This window comes from Thamnophis sirtalis, unplaced genomic scaffold (genome assembly GCF_051295495.1).
Source record: "Thamnophis sirtalis isolate CommonGarterSnake01/CBP01778 unplaced genomic scaffold, rThaSir2_p1.2 scaffold_9, whole genome shotgun sequence".
Taxonomy (NCBI): domain Eukaryota; kingdom Metazoa; phylum Chordata; class Lepidosauria; order Squamata; family Natricidae; genus Thamnophis; species Thamnophis sirtalis.
Genome location: NW_028261389.1, coordinates 78581699 through 78596146, shown reverse-complemented (window position 1 = coordinate 78596146; position 14448 = coordinate 78581699). Strand labels below are relative to the sequence as shown.

Here is a 14448-nt window from a genome sequence, read left to right as displayed (position 1 = left end):
TAGGTAGATAGGTAGATAGGTAGATAGGTAGATAGGTAGATAGGTAGATAGGTAGATAGGTAGATAGATAAAGAGCTTTCCAAAAGGAAAAAAAAAGTTTTTTCACTCTGCAAGCCTCCCAAAAACGGCCCATTTTTCGCAAAAATGGACATGTTTCCCCACCCAAAACGGCATAAATAGTCTTGGGGGGGGGCTTGCAGAGTGCCCCTAGGGGGCGGGGGGCCAAAAACGAGCAAAAAGTGCCTCATTTTTCATGAAAATGGGCCCATTTTTTTGTCAAAAACATTGCATGCATAACCTTGTGGAGGTTTATTTTTTGCTGGGGAGCAAAAAAAGGCCCATTTTTTGCTCATTTCTGCCCTCCCCACCCCCTGAAAGCCTCCATAAGGCTATGCATGGACATTTTGGTGAAGGGGCGGGGCTTCAGGAGGCAAAAAAATGTTGTATTCGATGTATAAGATACAACCAGATTTTCAGCCTCTTTATTGAGGGGGAAAAGGTGAGTCTTATACTCCGAAAAATATGGTACTCCTTTTCTGACTTCTTAGAAAGCTTTTGACATTGATCCTACTTCCCGATGATACATCAACTGTGGGAATCCTTCCCATAAGCGCATATATCCCAAACCAGCAATCTGCGATGCCAGAACAGCAGCATTTATTTTATTGTTATTATCGTTATTTTTAAAAAAGGGAGTTTGAGATGACGCAGGAGCTGTTTGCGATAAGGAGATTGGAAATTGCAGATGGATAGTTCCTTCCCCGCCGACGGGAATTCTTTTCACATGGAGAAACTTCTCCGCTTACAGTAGAATTGGCTTCTGGTCCAGAGATTGTCTGCCAAGACGGCTAAAATCAAATTTTACAGGCCGGCTTTCTGCGAAGCATTAAGGACGGCGATAAAGAAACCGAACGAGGATTAAAAAGAAAATATATATGGAGATTCTCACCAGCAAAGCAGAATTCCGCATTTCAGGCAGAGGAGTCCAACTGAAGAATTTGGACTGCAAGACTCACTGATAACACACAATGGTCTGGATTTTGTCTTTTAGAACAGCGGTTACCAACTTTTGGGCCGCGAGAAAATTTTGGTGGTCCACACAAAAAATTATTTGCAATTTTTTATATCGCGCTAAATCAGGGGGTCCTCAAACTACGGCCCCTGGGATGGATACGTGCAATGAACGCTTGTGTTGCTGCAGAGAGTCTCCCCCTTTGGGGTCTTTTTGTGCGGGTCAGAGGGGGGCAGAAATTCCAACTTGGGGTCTGCTTCGACCTCCTGGTGGGGGGCTTTGGGTGAAGGCTAGAGGGAAGGTCCGTTGGTGGTGAAGAGCCGGAGGGCCTCGTTCCAGTGGGACTGCATCGTGGCCTGGAAGTGGCTGACCATCTCAGCCTGCTGAGCCTCCAGGCGCCGACACCTGGCCTTGCACTCCTACAGGTCTCCCCTCTGCTTGGAAATCCTATGCTCGTAGTCCTCAGTGAGGTAGCTCTGCCGAGCCTCCTTCTCAATCAGATCCAATTTGAACTGAGCTGTTTTGCCTACTCTTTCTCCTGGTGGCTGCTTTGCTCCAACAACTGCTTCCTCTTGGGGCCCTAAGGAGCCCGGGTGGGCAGGCGAAGAGTGGCTGGGAGGGGAGGGGCGAGCAGAGGCTGGCGAGGCGCCCCTTGACGTGAGTGACAACAATTTGGCCACGCCCAGCCAGTCACATGTCCACCTAGCCACGCCCACCCAGCCAGTCATTAGGCAGATCCTATTAGTGGTCCGCAGGATTTAAAATTATGAATTTAGTGGTCCTTGAGGTCCGAAAGTTTGCTGGCCCCCGTTTTAGGGTGGAAAAAACACCATGTTTGTCAACATAAAGAAGGAAAGTTAGCATTTCCAAAGAAAGAAAATTAAAGAGGGGAGCGAGACAGAGAACAAGAAACGTGTATTTTTAGCATCTTGCCAGGAAAGATAAACATTATCCTGTGTGTCGTAAAGAGAATATAGCTAATTATTCGGCGATAAAGAGAATACAAACCCTCTTTAAGGGGTTTCTGAGATTTTCTATGAATAGGCCTTGATTTTAATCCCTTTTTTTACTTTAATGCCAGGCTTGGTTGTCCTATTGATAATCCTGGTTGTGAAAGGAATTGGTTGGTTGAGGATTGCTTCAAATATCACACAGTCCTGATTTCTGGGTTACCGTTTGCTGTTTTTGCTGAACTTGGGAGTAATTTAGCCTAAGGTTTAAATTAGTCCCTAAGCCTAAAATGCTGAGCTTGTCGATCGGAAAGGTCGGCAGTTCGGCGGTTCGAATCCCTAGTGCTGCGTAACGGAATGAGCTCCCGTTCCCTGTCCCAGCTTCTGCCAACCTAGCAGTTCGAGCGCATTTAAATTTGCAAGTAGAAAAATAGGAGCCACCTTTGGTGGGAAGGTAACAGCGTTCCAATGTACCTTTAATGACTGTCTTGCTTAGCAAGAGAAAAACTTTGGGCTCAACTGTGGTCGTAAGTCGAGGACTACCCTACACCTCCAGATTGTCCATGCAGGATATCGATGAAAGGGAAAACAGTCTCCCTCTTAGAACAATTAGCCAGTGGAACAACTTGCCTCCAGAAGTTGTGGGTGCCCCAACAACACTGGAAGTTTTTAAGAAGAGATTGGACAACCATTTATCTGAAGTGGTGTAGGGTTTCCTGCCTAAGCATGGGGTTGGAGTAGAAGACCTCCAAGGTCTCTTCCAACTCTGTTATTCTATTCTATTCTATTCTATTCTATTCTATTCTATTCTATTCTATTCTATTCTATTCTATTCTATTCTATTCTATTCTATTCTATTCTATTCCATTCTGTAATTCTGTTCTATTCTATTCCATTCCATTCTGTAATTCTATTATATTATATTATATTCCATTCTGTAATTCTATTCTATTCTATTCCATTCCATTCTGTAATTCTACTATTCTATTCCATTTTGTAATTCTATTCTATTCTATTCCATTCTGTAATTCTATTCTATTCTGTAATTCTATTCTATTCTATTCTGTAATTCTATTCTGTAATTCTATTCTATTCTCTGTAATTCTATTCTATTCCATTCCATTCTGTAATTCTACTATTCTATTCCATTCTGTAATTCTATTATATTATATTATATTCCATTCTGTAATTCTATTCTATTCTATTCCATTCCATTCTGTAATTCTACTATTCTATTCCATTCTGTAATTCTATTCTATTCTATTCCATTCTGTAATTCTATTCTATTCTGTAATTCTATTCTATTCTATTCTGTAATTCTATTCTGTAATTCTATTCTATTCTCTGTAATTCTATTCCATTCCATTCTGTAATTCTATTCTATTCCATTCTGTAATTCTATTCTATTCTATTCCATTCTGTAATTCTATTCTATTCTATTCCATTCCATCCTGTAATTCTATTCTATTCTGTAATTCTATTCTATTCTGTAATTCTATTCTGTAATTCTATTCTGTAATTCTATTCTGTAATTCTATTCTGTAATTCTATTCTATTCTCTGTAATTCTATTCTATTCCATTCCATTCTGTAATTCTCTTCTCTTCTCTTCCATTCCATTCCATTCCATTCTGTAATTCTATTCTACTCTATTCTTCTCTTGCAAACATTTAAAGAGGGCTGAAGTTCCCTGCATTGGTGGAAAAGCAACAGCCTCCAGACTTCAGTTTCTGAACACAAGGAGGCATGCAAACGCTTCCTCAGCTCTTAGACGTCTTCTGGAGTCACTGCTCCCGCATTACAACTATTTCAAAAGCTGAAAAATCATCATAGCTACTCTGGTTTAAGAATGGATATCAATCTCAAAAACATCCAATAGATTTTGCCGGATTTTAATATATCTATCATCTCTCTCCCTCCCTCCCTTCCTTTTTCTTTCTTTCCTTCTTTCGTTATTTCATCATCTATCTCCATCCATCCATCCATCCATCCATCCAACTATCTATCTATACATCTATTTCTCTATCACCCGTCCATCCCTCCACTCAGCCATCTGATCCTGCAGGGACTAAATCAATTTTTTAAATGAGAAAGATTTGCTTCCAAGTCTAGAACTGTTAGGGAAAAACACAGTTGTCTTCACTTTAAAAAAACCTTAGATTAGGCCAATGTGGCTGATTTAACATTTATCATTGAAATGTTGCAACCTCAAACTGTTCTGGCTTGGGTCTACAAGTATTAATCAATTAGATGGTGAGTCCGCATTCATCTCCCCTTTCAGACATTGGCTCAATCAGTAGCATAGTTGCACATGGGAGCAGATCGCAGTTGCTCACTTCTTGAAATCAATCCTAGGTTCTCCACACCAACAAGGATAGTCGCCCAGTTACGATGCACGCCTGGTTGGTCACATGCTGCTCTTTTGAGAAGCATCAAGTCAGAATAGAATAAAATAGAATAGAGTAGAATAGAATAGAATTAGAATTAGAATTAGAATTAGAATTAGAATTAGAATTAGACTAGACTAGACTAGACTAGACTAGACTAGACTAGACTAGACTAGACTAGACTAGAACAGAACAGAACAGAACAGAACAGAACAGAACAGAACAGAATTCTTAATTGGCCAAGTGTGATTGGACACACAAGGAATTTGTCTTTGGTGCAGATGCTCTCAGTGTGCATAAAAAGACAAAATACATTCGTCAAGAATCATCAGGTACAGCACTTATTCATTTACTATTTATGAACTTCATGTAGTCTTATTACTTCTATATCCTTTCTCTTGGAGTGGAGTGGAGTGGAATGGAATAGAATATAGAATATAGAATATAGAATATAGAATATAGAGTATAGAGTATAGAGTATAGAGTATAGAGTATAGAATATAGACTATAGACTATAGACTATAGACTATAGAATATAGACTATAGACTATAGACTATAGACTATAGACTATAGAGTATAGAGTATAGAGTATAGAATATAGACTATAGACTATAGACTATAGACTATAGACTATAGAATATAGAATATAGAATATAGAATTAGAATTAGAATTAGACTAGACTAGACTAGACTAGAACAGAATAGAATTCTTTATTGGCCAAGTGTGATTGGACACACAAGGAATTTGTCTTTGGGGCAGATGGTCTCAGTGTACATAAAAAGACAAGATACATTCATCAAGAATCCTAAGATACAACACTTAATAGATAGTCACAGGGTACAAATAAGCAATCAGGAAACAATCAATATCAATATAAATCGTAAGGATACAAGCAACAAAATTACAGTCACGCAGTCATAAGTGGGAGGAGATGGGTGGTAGGAACAATGAGAAGACTAATAGTAATAGTAATGCAGCCTTAGTGAATAGTTTGACAGTGTTGAGGGAATTAGTTGTTTAGCAGAGTGATGGCGTTCGGGGGAAAAACTCTCCGTGTGTCTAGTTGTCTTGGTGTGCAGTGCTCCATAGCCTCGTTTTGAGGGTAGGAGTTGAATCAATTGATGTCCAGGATGTTGAGGGGTCTGTAAATATTTTCACGGCAAAGAACGGCTGGGCTCCCTGCATGCAACCTTGCAATTAAACGCCCAACCGAGGCTGCTGTGAGATAATTGGCTGAGATTACTGTAGAAATCAGCATTAGGGGGAATTTGTCAGCCCAGCCAAGAGAAGTCAGTGTTGTTCTCGCTTTCCCCCGCTTTTGAAAGAAGCAGCGGTAGAAATTATGCACTTGACAGAGTAGAATAGCCTGCCTGCGTTCAATGGGAGGGGAGAGTTAAGTCTTTAACTCTTTTTCAACCGATTCAGGATGGGGGGGGGTGAGAAAATGTTCAGTTCAGTTCAGTTCAGTTTATTGTATTTATATGCCGCCCTTTCCCCCCCGAAGGGGGACTCAGGGCGGCTCACAACTCGAACCGGGGAAGGGGGGATACAGACAAAAATTTAAAAAACAAGCATAACAACATATAATTTAAAAACACACAACAGTCATACCATTCGAGACGGGGGCAACAGCTCTTTAGCCCCAGGCCTGTCGGAACAGCCAGGTTTTGAGGGCTTTGCGGAAGGCCTGGAGGGTGGTGAGGGTTCGAATCTCCACGGGGAGTTCGTTCCAGAGGGTCGGAGCAGCCACAGAGAAGGCTCTCCTCCGGGTAGTCGCCAGTCGACACCATTGAAATTCAATGGTGAAAAGAGTCAGGTTCTACGTTCAGGAAGGAAAAACGAAATGCACAGGTAACAGTATAGGTGGTGCCTTGCTCAATAGTAGCAACTGCGAGAGGGATCTTGGAGTCCTAGTGGACAAGCATTTAAATAGGAGCCAGCCGTGTGCAGCAGCTGCCAAAAAAGCCAACACAGTTCTAGGCTGCATCAACAGAGGGAGAGAATCAAGATCACGTCAAGGATTAATACCACTTTATAAGGCCTTGGTAAGGCCACACTTGGAATCCTGCATTCAGTTTTGGTCGCCACGATTTAGAAAAGATGTGGAGACTCTGGAAAGAGTGCAGAGGAGAGCAAGAAAGTGGATTAGGGGACTGGAGGATAAAATGTATGAAGAACGGTTGCAGGAACTGGGTATGTCTAGTTTAATGAAAAGAAGGACTAAGGGAGACATGATAGCAGTCTTCCAATATCTCAGAGGTTGCCACAAAGAAGAAGGAGTCAAGCTATTCTCCAAAGCACCTGAAGGCAGAACAAGAAACAATGGGTGGAAACTAATCAAGGAGAGAAGCAACTTAGACCTAAGGGGAAATTTCCTGACAGTTAGAACAATTAATCAGTGGAACAGAAATTGCCTCCAGAAGTTGTGAATGCCCCAACATTGGAAGTCTTTAAGAAGATGTTGGATAGCCATTTGTCTGAAACGGTATAGTGTTTATTGCCTGGGCAGGGGGTTGGACTAGAAGACCTCCAAGGTCCCTTCCAACTCTGCTATTGTATTGTATGCAGGATTCAAGCGCAGCCCCCTTTGAGCGTGGAATAACAGCATTCACAATCATGTACAATCGGGGAATGGATCTCACAGCTGAATTCTTCAAAAGTTGGTTAATCGCTTTGATAAAATAATATCACTAATAAAATGCCAATAATAATTCTACACTATAAAATTCAAATACACCTAAAAAAAATTAAAATGCAGGCATGTTTAAAATGATAGCCTGTTGATGAATGAGTCACTTTATCGATTTTTTTTTTCATCGATACTCAGTATCTACAGGGGCATTTTTATTAGTGAGAGTCTGCACTAATGTTTGAATGTTTAATTTTTCCCCCCTGCCATGCTGTAAATCCTAGAATCACAGAACGAATAAACATATTTTTATATACAATAAGTCATTTTACTACTAGCCCAGTGAAAGTGTTAAGATTTGTCCTGCAGAAGATAAGCAGATCTTGTATTCACCTAATAGATCTTCTTTTCGCTATGCAGCGACACCTACTGGTTTTTAATATATTGCAATTTTGTGCTTCCACTAAAGTGTTTCAGACTTGAACAGCAGCTGTGGAGTTTGAAAATAATCGTGTGTCTGTGTGTGTGTGTCTCTCACTCTGTGTGTGTCTTTTAATGAAAAAGATAGTTTTAAAACTTTTGCTTTTGACTTGCAACAAAATCAAGAGAGTCAAACATTAAAATGGGTCAGATCTTGGGGGAATTGAACCCAGCACCCATCCTTATAAGATGAGGTAAAGGTAAAGTTTCCCACGCACAGATGTGCTAGTCGTTCCCAACTCTAGGGGGCGGTGCTCATCTCTGTTTCAAAGCCGAAGACGGCTCCGTGGTCATGTGGCCGGCATGACTCAACCCTCCAAGGCGCATGGAACGCTGCTACCTTCCCACCAAAGGTGGTTCCTATTTTTCTACTTGCATTTTTTACGTGCTTTCGAACTGCTAGGTTGGCAGAAGCTGGGACAAGGAACGGGAGCTCACTCCATTATGCGGCGCTAGGGATTCGAACCGCCGAACTGCCGACCTTTCTGATCGACAAGCTCAGCGTCTTAGCCACTGAGCCACCGCGTCCCCATATGAGATCATTCACCAAAGAAATTCATGTCAGCCAAGACAACAGGGCTCTAAACATGTACAAAGTGCATTCTGAAAAAGGAGAATATTTGTAGCTCAGGGTTGAAATGGGGGAGTGGGTTTCCTTGATGCCCCCTGAGCTTGGTGGCTTTCTTGCAGATGCTTCATTAGTCATACTAGGTAACATCAAAATGCATTCCTCACCACTGTGTAATTGTAACTAGTGGTCCCCTACCTGGAATTACACACGATGGCATTGCGATTATAAAGTCACACCTGAAGAGGTTGTGAAAGTGTCATTTGTTCAGAAGACAGTAAGAAAGGAAGAAAGTAAGAATCTATCTATCTATCTATCTATCTATCTATCTATCTATCTATCTATCTATCATCTATCTATCTATCTATCTATCTATCTATCTATCTATCTATCTATCTATCTATCTATCTATCTATCATCTATAGATAGATGATAGATAGATAGATAGATAGATAGATAGATAGATAGATAGATAGATAGATAGATAGATAGATAGATAGGCAGACAGATAGATAGGAGTAAGGGAGAAGGAAGAAAGATAGACAGATAGATGGAATGAAGGAAGGAAAGAAAGAAAACAAAAGAAAGAAAAGCAGATGATAGATAGATAGATGGATGGATGGATGATTGGAAGGAGGGAGGGAGGAAGAAAGATAGGCAGAAAGAAAAAGAAAGGAAGGAAAGAAACAAGAGAAAGAAAGGGACATGGATGGATGGATAGATGATTGGAAGGAGGGAGGGAGGAAGCAAGATAGACAGAAAGAAAAAGAAAGGAAGGAAGGAAGGAAGGAAGGAAACAAGACAGACAGAAAGAAAGAGACATGGATGGATGGATGGATGGTAGTCAGGAAGGAGTGATAAAGAAAGTAAAACACAGAAAGAAAGAAAAGAAAGAAGGAAGGAAAGAAAGAAACTTTCTATAAGTTTCATTGGACTATGAAGCCCAAACTTAAACATTGTGATTTATTGGATCAAACTCGGGCTTAATCCAGCCCAGAAGCCCTGGGGACAGGGATGAAGATGCTAGATTAACCCCAGCAAATTCAGCTTCCAGTCGCTTAGCCCTGATATGAGGGGGGGGGGGATCAAGCATATGGGGGGGGGCTTGGAAAGCCACCTGGCGCTCCGATATGACAGACGGCTGAGGACTCATAATCCAATTTATATGGAAAGAGTTAAAGCAGCTATCCATTTATCTGTCACTGTCTCTATCCTTCCTCCCATCCCTCCATTCTTCTCTCCTTCCCTCCTTCCCTCCATCTATCAATCCATTCCTCCATCCATCCCTCAGTGCTACCATCCCTCTATTCTTCCATCCCTCCAACCATCCCCTTATTCCTTCTTTCTTTCCTTCTCTCCTTCTCTACCTCTCTTCCTCCTTCTTTTCTCCTTTATCCCTTCTTTTTCTCCTCTTCTCCATCTCTCCCCCTCCCTCCAACCAACCATTCCTCTCTCTCCCTCTCTCCCTCACCACCTTCATCCCTCCATCCACCTCTCCCTTCTTTATCTCCTTCTCCTCCTCCATTCTTTTTCTTTCCCTCTATCTATGAATCCCTCCCTCCCTTGCCACCTTCATCTCTCCCTCCCTCCAACCATTGTTCTCTCCTTCCTCTGTCTCCCTCCCTCCTTCCTTCCCTCTTTACTTCCTTCTCTCCTTCCTTCCCTCCCTCCCTCTTCCCTTCCTTTTCTCCTTCCCTTGTTCCTTCCTTCTCTCCCTCCCTCTGTCTTTTCCTCCTTCTCTCCTTCCTTCCATCCCTCCCTCTCTCATTCCTTCCTTCTCTCCCTCCCTCTGTCTTTCCCTTCCTCCCTCCTTCTCTCTTTCCTTCCCCCCTCCTTCCCTCTTCCCTTCCTTCCCTCCTTCCCTCTTTTCTTCCTTCTCTCCTTCCCTCTGTCTTTCCCTCCCTCCTTCTCTCCTTCCTTCCCTCATTCCCTCCTTCCTTCCCTCGTTCCTTCCTTCTCTCCCTCCCTCTGTCTTTCCCTCCTTCTCTCCTTCCTTCCATCCCTCCCTCCCTCTTCCCTTCCTTCTCTCCCTCCCTCTGTCTTTCCCTTCCTCCTTCCTTCTCTCCTTCCTTCCCTCTTCCCTTCCTTCTCTCTTTCCCTCTGTCTTTCCCTTCCTCTGTCTTTCCCTTCCTCTCTCCTTCTCTCCTTCCTTCCCTCCCTCCTTCCCTCTTCCCTTCCTTCTCTCCTTCCCTCTGTCTTTCCCTCCCTCCTTCTCTCTTTCCTTCCCTCTTTCCTTCCCTCTTTCCTTCCTTCTCTCCTTCCCTCTGTCTTTCCCTCCTTCTCTCCTTCCCGGGAGGCGTGGCCTGGCCGGTGATTTACGAGCGCCCCCTCCTTTTTCGCTCGCCTGGGCTGAGGGTGCCTCGGGGGCTCCGGCGGAGGCGGGCCGGGGGAAGGCTCGGCGAGGCCGGCGCGCGTGTAATCAGAGCCCGCCCTCCACCCGCGCGCTCGCTCGCTCCCTCGCTCGCCGCGACCTCGCCAGTCCGCCTTGCCTGCCCGGAGAGAGCCGTCCCAGCCGGCCAGAGGGGAGCGCCAGGCAGCACCTGAGCTGCGCCCCTTCCTCAACCCCGGAGTGTCCCGGGAGAAAAGCGCCGGGGTTCCCCGTTTCTGGAGCCGCGGAGGAGGCGCTTTCTTCGGCCAGGAGTCCGGCAGCGGCGCGGCGGTGAGTCCCGTCCCGGCTCCTTTCGGGGAATGGGAGCCCCGAAGGGGGATTCAATGGGGGGGGGAGGGAGGGGAGAGAGTCGCCTTTGAACCCCGCGATCCCCCGAAGGATTATGCGCCCCTGGACCCCAAGTGGAGCCCTCCGGGGAACCCGGCTCCGCTTGGATTTCTTCTTCTCCGCCGCCGCCGCCTCCTTATTACCGCTCCTTCCACCTGCCCTCGGCCTCCGCTTGCGGCGGGTGTGTGGGTGTGTTTGTGTGTGTGTGTATTAGGTTCTTTAAAAAAAACAATACTCCAACTTTTATAGATAGAGATATAAATACACATATATGCAATGTAGATTAAAAAAAACATTTCTCCAACTTTATATATATATATATATATATATATATATATATATATATATATATATATATATATATATATGTATGTATGTATGTATGTATGTATGTATGTATGTATGTGTACATATATGTATGTATATGTGTATGTATGTGTATGCACACATACACACACACACGTGTGTCTGTGTTTGTGTGTGTGTTAGATTTTAAAAAAAAATAATACTCCAACTTTTATAGATAGATATAGATATAAATACACATATATGCAATGTAGATTTAAAAAAATTTCTCGAACATTATATATATATATCTGTGTGTGTGTGTCTTTGTGTGTGTCTTTGTGTGTGTGTACATATATGTATGTGTATATGTGTGTGTGTATGTATGTATGTATGTATGTATATATGGACACACACACACACATACACACACACGTGTGTGTTTCTGTGTGTGTGTTTGTGTGTATTCGATTTTTTTTTAAAAAAAACCCCAACTTTTATAGATAGACAGACAGACAGATATGGGTACATATATGCAGTGTGTGTGTGTGTGTGTGTGTGTGTATACATACACACACACACACGCAATGTAGATTTTTTTAAAAATAATAATTCTCCAACTTTTATATAGATAGAAAAATATAGATATAGATACACATATATGCAATGTAGATTTTAAAAAAGAATCTCCAACTTTTATTGATATATACGCACCCGCGTGCACCCCCACATGTAATGTAGATATTTTTTTGGGGGGGGGAATCAATTCTCCGACTTTTGCGAAGAGCGTCTCTTTCGTAATGTCAAAATCCCCCCCCCGCCCTGCAGTGTAGGTCGGAGGGGGAGGGAGAGCCTGGGGGATCTGCACGCGGCGCACTTTCGTTTTCAGAGGCTGCCGGCGAGCGCGCCTTCCGAGCGGCGGTAAAGCGAGTTCGATTCCCAAGGCGCTTCGCTCGCTTTTAGGGAGCGGGTGTCCCGAGAGCCTCGCCCGCTTCTCCTCCGCGCTCCTCTTCCAAGCCGCCTTGGAGATCGCGTCGCGTTCAGACAACCGGGCGGTGGGTGGGGTAGGGGGGTTTCAATCTTTCTGCCCAGGGTTTGGGGAGGGGGGAAGGGTCGGGTCCGGCTTTGAAAGGCGACGGAGCTTGCAGGAGAGAAAGAGAGGGGTGAAATAACTCTTGGGTTTTTATTTTTTATTTTTTGGATCCACGTGGTGTTTGGGGGGGGTTGAAAAATAATAACACGGGCTTGTCTCCTTGGGGGTACGTGCCACAAATCTCAGTTTTGAAGAGTGGGTTTCTTTATTTTTTTCTTTCTTTCGTTCGTTCTCTTTCCTTTCTTCCTTCCCTCCCTTCCTCTTTCTTTCTTTCTGTCTGTCTGTCTGTATTTTTCCTTCCTCCTTCCTTTCTTTCTTTCCTTCCTTCCTTCCCTCCCTCTCTCTTTCTTTCTGTCTGTCTTTCTTCCTCCTTCCTCCTTTCTTTCCTCTTTCCTTCCTTCTTTCTTTTTTCCTTTCCTTTCTTCCTTCCCTCCCTCCCTCCCTCCCTCCCTCTTTCTTTCTTTCTTTCTTTCCTTCCCCCCTCTTTTTGTCCTTCCTTCCCTCCCCCTCCCTCCTTCCTTTCTTCCCTCCCTCTCTCTTTCCTTCCTTGCTTCCCTCCCCTCCCTCCTTCCTTCCCTTTCTTCCCTCTTTCTTTTTTTCTTTCTTTCTTCCTTTCCTCCCTCTCTCCTACTTTCTTTCTTTCCTTCCTTCCCTCCCTTTTTCTGTCCTTCCTTCCTTCTCCCCCTCCTTCCTTCCTTCCTTCTTTCCTTCTTCCCTCCATCTTTCCTTCCTTCCTTCCTTCCTTCCTTCCTTCCTTCCTTCCTTCCTTCCTTCCTTCCTTCCTTCCTTCTTTCTTTCTTTCCTTCATTTTTTCTAAATTGGTCTTAGATTGCTTCTTTGAAAAGTGAACACAGTAGCTGTCTTGAATTTAGTCAGATAACTCTGCCCTCAGTTTTCTCAAAGGGAGATATATTTTTATTTTAACTAGCGCAGAACAGAATCATAGAACTGGAAGGGACCTTGGAGGTCTTCTAGTCCAACCCCTTGCTCAAGCAGGAGAACCTATCAGTCGCATTTCAGACAAATGGTCTGTAGAAGCAGAACTTCAACATGAACCAAAACAAAACACACACACACACACACACACACACACACACACACACACACACAGAGTATATATTAGATCATGTATCTGATCCCTGCAAATGTTTAAAATACACATCTATTTCAATCACAGAGTTGGAAGGGACCTTGGAGGTCTTCTAGTCCAACCCCCTGCTCAAGCAGGAGACTCTATCCCATTTCAGACCAATGGTTGTCCAGGCCCTTCTTAAAAAACTCCAGTGATGAAGAACCCACAACTTCTGGAGGCCACTTCTGTTCTGCTGGTTAATTGTTTTCCCTGTTAGGAAATTTCTCCTTAATTCCAGGTTGCTTCTCTCCTTGGTTAGTTTCCATCCATTGCTTTTTGTTCCACCCTCAGATGCTTTGGGGAATAGGTTGACCCCTCCTCCCTCTACTTTGTGGCAGCCCCTCAAATAATGGAACGTGTTTGAAACCCTCTTTAAACCTGTATATAAATGTATCTTAAAAAAAAAAATCGGAACATTTTAAAAAAAGTTCCCATATTTTTTTTAAAAAAAAGAAGAATACATTTTTATGCAGGTGTAAAGAGGGTTTGGGAAGAGCGGAAGAGGAAACCTATTCCCCTGCTATGTGATTTAAAACAATCAAATGGGGAATTGATTGGCAGGGTCAATCCAAAAGTCAGAGGAAATAATTGGAAAAACAAAACAATGTTTCTATTCACTTTTAAGTTGAGGAAATGGAAGAATCTCTCTATATATAAACAGGTGTGTGTGTGTGTGTGTGTGTGTTCCAGCATAACTCTGGAACGCCTCGAGCAATTTCAACAAAGTTTACTCTCTGGAGACAAATACTGTGGGGGTAAGACACCCCTAACACCCCCTCGGGGTGTGTGTTCTGTTATGATACAGCCTGTTGTGCCTTAAGCGGCTTCTACTGTACCGCTGTAAAATGGATTCTACTGTGCAGCGCAGCTGAGTTGCCATGGTAACGGCTTCACAGTACTCCACAAGGGGGTTCCCTCTGTTAAGGGGGGGGGGAAATCCAACATTAGAAATTACGTTTCATCCGGGCGTTTCCCCCCCGTATAAATAAATAAATACCCAGGCAACGGCAGATTATATCGGCTAGTGCTTTATAAACGCTCTCTTTCCGAATAAAACTCAAAAATTTGGTGAATTCTCTTCCTGTAGCATTGAAAGATTGCATTCTATAGGGTTGGAATTCAGGCCAGTGGTGGGTTTCAAAAATTTTTTGGAAGCTCTTCTGTAGGTGTGGCCTGCTTTCCGGGTCCACTGGTG

At 43.3% G+C, this 14448-nt stretch overlaps 1 protein-coding gene across 1 annotated transcript in view; it reads left to right on the top strand.

Moving 5' to 3' along the window:
- The first annotated feature begins 10432 nt into the window (after positions 1 to 10432).
- Positions 10433 to 14448, top strand: part of SEMA3C (semaphorin 3C) — a 157179-nt gene continuing 153163 nt past the window's right edge. The window contains exon 1 of the mRNA XM_087722358.1: positions 10433 to 10686. The gene's annotated coding sequence lies outside the window, so the exon portion shown is untranslated. The remainder of the gene's footprint in view (positions 10687 to 14448) is intronic.